Source organism: Echinops telfairi, unplaced genomic scaffold (genome assembly GCF_000313985.2).
Source record: "Echinops telfairi isolate 266 unplaced genomic scaffold, ASM31398v2 ScPeMD7_7469;HRSCAF=8507_0, whole genome shotgun sequence".
Classification (NCBI taxonomy): domain Eukaryota; kingdom Metazoa; phylum Chordata; class Mammalia; order Afrosoricida; family Tenrecidae; genus Echinops; species Echinops telfairi.
Window position 1 is genome coordinate 95,943,659 of NW_022111372.1, and position 5,631 is coordinate 95,949,289.

General features: G+C 55.2%; 1 long non-coding RNA gene across 1 annotated transcript in view; it reads right to left on the reverse strand.

Annotated features, from left to right (window-relative positions):
* Positions 1-3,128, reverse strand: part of LOC123521036 — a 125,646-nt gene extending 122,518 nt beyond the window's left edge. Inside the window, exon 1 of the long non-coding RNA XR_006679526.1 lies at positions 3,105-3,128. This is a non-coding gene — a long non-coding RNA (uncharacterized LOC123521036). The remainder of the gene's footprint in view (positions 1-3,104) is intronic.
* Between the last annotated feature and the right edge of the window lie 2,503 nt (positions 3,129-5,631).

Sequence of the window (5,631 nt, forward strand, 5' to 3'; positions counted from 1 at the left end):
ATCTGGGGTCTTAAAGGCTTGCAGGTAAACAAGCGGCCATCTAGCAGGGAAGCAACAAAGCCCACATGGAAGAAGTACACCAGTCTGTGTGATCATGAGGTGTCCATGGGACTAGGTATCAGAAGTTCAAAAACAAGGGATCGAATTGACATGAAGGATCATAGACAAAGTGGAAACCCAAAACCCACCTGTCAGATATTGGACAGTCCCTCACAGAAGGGCCACACTGAAGGGATGCTATATCCAGGGTGCAGTACAGCACTGATGGAACACATCTATTCTCTAGTTCTTTAATACTTCCTGCCCTTACTATTATGATCTTAGTTTTACATCATTAATCTTGTTAGACCTGCATTTGTTCATTTGTATAATTACCTAAGATAACTCAATGAGCGAAACCCAAGATAGATCATCCCTTCAGAAATAGTAATGGGGCTAATGATTTCCTGAGGATACATGAAGAGAGAGGGGTGTAGCTGATACCATTGATGACTGTCTAACTTGTATAACCCCACTTGAGGGGAACAATGAACAGAACTGTAGGTGAACAGATACATTGGATGGTGTAAGATACAGCAAAATTAGATAGATAGATAGAGTGTGTGTGTGTGTCCCTGGGGCTAGTGTGGGGGAGGGAGGGGATAAGAATTAATGAAGAAAATGTTTTGAAACGGATAGTAGCAGCAATTGTACAATTATGCCTGGTATAATTGAATTATGGGTTGTATAATATCTGTAAGAGCTCCCAATAAAAATGACTTAAGAAGAAAAGTCTTGGTTTTCTCCCCCAGAGTGGTTGGCGGCTTTGAACTGCTAACCTTATGATTAACAGCCCAATGTGTAACCACAACACCACAAAGGCTACCACTGCATCACTAGTGTTCTTTAAAGATGGCAATAGCAGATACTGTTCCAGGCCCATGCTAAGTACCCCGGACGGATGAGTTCATTATCTTTCCAGCAAACCTCAGCCTAACTACTATTATTATCATTTCCCTTTTTTTTTCCAATTAGGAAACTGAGGCCCAGAGAAGCTAAGTACACCAAATCATGTTTTCCTGTGGAAAATGTATTGAATGAGCTGAAGAAGGACTCACATTCAACTAACAACAGTGCTTACCTGAGGAGGGGGCGAGATAAATTCAGTACAAGGCATGGTGTGTGTGCAGAGCATTAGATTTTTATTGTATTATTTTATTTTCTTCCTTTAAAAACATTTTTTTCCTCTATAGGAAAGCAAATCTATGTGTATGTGATGTAAAAATGTGAAAAGCCCAAGCCAAGCCCATTGCCGATCAGCCCGTTCCGTACAATAGCGACCCTGCAGACGGGAGGGCATTTCCCCGGACTTCCAAGGCGGTTCAATCCTTATAGAAGCGTATTTCTCCCACTTGGCGGCTGGTGGGCTCAAATCGCGGACCTTAGACTTAGCACTTGAGCGCTTTACCCACTGCGTCACCAGGATCCCTACAAATTTTAAGAGGAGGGGCTAAAGGCTGCACCCAAAGGTCCCACAACGGATTTGACCCCTGGGGCACCGCCCGCAGACCCCAACTTTTAAGGGGGGGGGGGGTCAAGGGGGAGGTGCAATGGCCGCCAGAGAGGCCCCACCTGTGGCCACACACCTGCGGCGAGGGGCGGGGCGGAAACGGCCCGGCGTGCGTTTGCCAAGGACCAGCCAGCCGGACCCCGCAGCGCCGCAGCCCTCGGGGGAGCCAATGCGCCGGGCCCGGGCCCGGGCCCGCCCCGTCACGGAGGGGAGGCCGGCCAATCAGACGCGGGCGATGCCACTCCGGGGGATGAGAGTGGCAGGAAATCAAGGTCAAGGCCCCGGACACAATGGGGCCATTGTTGGCCTCCAGTCAGTTGACTTTCAAGCAGCAGTTCCCTACCCACCCTCGCTCCTTCTCTCCACGCCCGCCCCCCTGCCGGGAAGTCGGCAAAACGGAAACCTAAAAAACAAAACAAAACACCAAAACCAAAAGACCCAAACCCATTGGCCACAGAGCCGATTTGGACTCCCAGCGGCCCAATCGGACAGAAATAAAACGGCTCCACGGGCTCTCCACGGATTGTCATTACGGAAGCCGGCTGCCGCGTCTTTCTGCCGTGGAGAGAGGCTGGGTCCGAACCGCCAACCTGGGGTCGAGCTGCCAACCTTTCGTTAGCAGCCGGCACTCAACCGCTGCGCCTCCAGGGCCCCTGCCACCCACACCAGTGGCATCCTTATCACTCTCGGATGAGAAGGAAGCCGATTGGGGGTCACGTCCCGGCGGCCGAGGCTGGACCGCCCTGCGCACGGCACACGTGTCCGCCAGGTGGCGGTAGAGCACCACGTTTCCGAGGGCGGGGACGCGGCCGGGCGCGGGCGGCTCCATCGCCGAGGAGCGCAAGGGGAGACCCTGCCCTTCCTGCTTAATCCAAAACGAACCCCCCCCAAATCAAGTTAGATTATACTTCCCCTCACCCTGTACTCTGAGGTCACTCGGATCTGGAATCTCAGTGGCTGTTTCCCGAGGAAACGCAAAATGGCCGTAGTAGACTGCAGCCCTTTTTCTTGAAGGGAAGGAAAACCCCGGGGGGTGGAGGGTGGGGGCGGGGAGGGAGGGGAGAGGGAGCCCTCTCTCCTGGCCAAGTTACAGCAGGTGATAACCTAGCTCCCTCTCTTGTCTGAATGAATCAGTCGGCTGCATAATTGGTCACGTTGGTGTTTTTGTGTCATTCCGAAGAGGCCTTCCCTAGCTTCTCATCTAAATGGCACGTCCTTGCTCTGCCTCAGAGCAGCTTGTAGTTCGCCTTCTTTGCATGTGTTACAACTCGAAATTGGACACCCCTCCCCGTGATTTCCCACTAGAATCTGTGCTCCGTGAGATCAAGGGCGAGTTTGAGGGACTGCTTCTGTCTTTGCTCATCAATGTCTTGGATCCTGGTACAGGACCTGGCTGATACTAAGCACTTTGCCAGGTGCTGAGTAAGGGGGGAAAGGTGAGGCGGCAGGCTTCCGCTCCTGAGGGTCAGGCAGACAGGAACTCAGGGAGCGGGGGAGTTTAGCCGGCAAGTTCCCACCAGGGAGTGTCCCAAAGTATCCAAGGACAGTGACTTACCCAGGAGGGCAGGTGTCTGGTTCTGGCCTCTGGCCACTTGGCTTCACCACCACTGTTCCCGTGTGGACAGCCCGGTCCGGCTCGCTTAGCCTTTCTGAACTTCCGGTTCCTCATCTGTAACAAGGGGATAAAAATGGCAATGGCAGGTGGTGCCCAGGATTCTGGTGGGGTTCAGAGAGAGATCATATAGAAGGTTCCTGGCACAGAGCCATTAAGAACTCCGTAAGTGTTAGTCATTAGTGTTGTGGTTGCACGGCTGTTCTTGGGGAAGGTGCTTGCATCTGCTTTGACGCTCAGGGGGGGGGCAGCTGAGATGGAGAGTCTAGGGTTGAGGGGGCAGTTTTGTTGGTACCTGACCCTTGGCAGTTCTCCTGGTATGCTACCTCCTTCAATTGATCCCAGAAGCTGAGGCTGTGAGCAAAGGCCAGACTGGGCAAAGGCTGCAGTCCCCACTGGGAATACTCTTCTGTTGCTTCCTGGGCTCCTGTTCATTCACTTGCTCACCATGTACGTGCCAGGTGCTCTGCTGGGCCCTGGGGAACGCAGTGAGCAGAGTTCATTACCGGCTTCCGCCAGGAGCAGCACACAGAAAATACATCATCTCAGTAGTATCAGTGGGTGGGCCTCAGTACGTGGGCTTGGCCTGGGATCTTTCCCTGAGGAAGTGGCCTGGGGCAAGAGCTCCAGGAAAATCCCTCCCTTCAAAGAGCTCCGCCTGGGAAGCCAGGCAGCAACCTAAGGGACCCTCTGGCTCTTCGGGAACCCAGCAAATGGTCAGACGGGAGAAGGATAAACATAAACCCACCGCAAGCACACAGGCTCCTCTCAGAATCCGCCGCCCTCACCTGTCTGGCCTCCAGACCGGGTGTCTTAGAGAGGTGGCAGAGGAGGTGGGGACCCTGGGCAGCGTGCCAGCCCTTGAAGTCTGTTCCAGGTCGCACTGGGGAGTCACCCAGCCGCTCCACAAAGTTGTGCAGGGAGTGAGCCGATGGCCCCTCGGGCCTCAAGCACAGGGACTTGGGGACACAGCTCAGCTGGGTGGCTAATGACTTCACCTAAGCCTCAGTTTCCCTGCCGGCACATGGAGAGGATGAACACCAGCCCAAGCCCCTAGGGTGGCTTTGAGGATGAGGTAAGGTTCTTGAACTGTCCCTGACACACAGTGGGCGCCTGGTGCACGGGAACCAGGTGCCTTTGAGTCACCGGTGACTCATGGGGACCCTGTGTGTGTCGGCAGGGGCCCGGGCTACGTGTTGGCTTTTTCAGAAGTAGATCACCTAGCCGTGGGTGGGCTGGAACCCCGCCTTTCCGTCAGCGTTCGCCATCCTTCAGCGCAGGCCCTGCGAGGCACCTCCGCTCGCGGTCCTGTTAGGCGCCCTCTCCTTCGAGCCTCTCTCAGCAACGCGGCCGCTGGAGTTAGGAACCTCCATCCGGAGCTTAGGCTACTCCTTTAGGGTCTCGCGGCTAGAAAGCTGAGGAGGTCCCTCGGCCGCACAGGCTCCAGCGAGGGAGGGAGGGGCGGGAGGAGGGACGGAGGGAGGGGAGAGGGGGCAGGTCGGTGGCTTCCTGAGAAGGGAACTGGGTCCGGTTAAAAGGCGTTTTCCTGATTCAACAAATGGGTGTAAATCTTTCTGCGTTTGAGGGTGGGACGCGCGTCTTCTTTTTCTAAAAGCTAGCATCAGGCAGGGCTCCAGCTGGCCCCGGGCATGGTGGGGGAGAGCAGAAGAAATGAGGTAGGGGTGCAGGTGGGCACCGAGCCCCGGGGGGTTGGAGCTGTGCTGAGCCCACCCACAGAGCCCTGGCTTGCTTTCTTTGCCAGCCCAGCCCCTCCGGAGTCTGAGATGCCCCCTCCCTCACCCACCTCAGCCTGGCAGGGCCTCCTCCTTCCTCTCCTCAATGCAGTAATCCCAATGAACAAAAGCGACCATGGCTACTCTGACGCGTGTGTGACGCTCATGCTGGTCAGACCGTGCCTGGTCACCGCGCCAAGCCGAGCTCCTCAGGGGCCCTTCCACACACCAGCCGGCACTGGCCCTGCCCGTGAAATGCTCCTGAGAGGCCCCTGTCTTCCAGACAATGAAATTATGCCTCCTGGGGTTGGGGGTGAGGGTGTGGAGGGTACTTCCTGCCCCTTCCTCAGTTCTGGAAATGTGGGCTGAGACTCAGAGCTCTTGGGGGCTGGGGCAGACCTGGGCTAGGGGAAGAAGAGGTCAAGTGGGCTGCCTTGGGTTTTGGGGTGTGCTGGAATGGTGAGCAAAGGCACTGGTGGTGGGGGGTGTCCAGTTCTGGCCACTATCAGGGCTCTAGGTTCCGCCAGACCAAGTTGGCCTCATGGCTTCGTGACTTATCAGCCTTGTGGCCTTGGGAAGTCACTGTCTTCGCTGAGCCTCGGTTGTCTCACCTATAAAATGGGCTTGATTACACTCTCATGGGGATTGTGGGGATTACAGAGCTAAGGAATAAACAGTCCTGTGGACAGTGGGGGCATGCTCTAGAAAGAATCCTCCATGCTGCTGCTGCTGCTGTT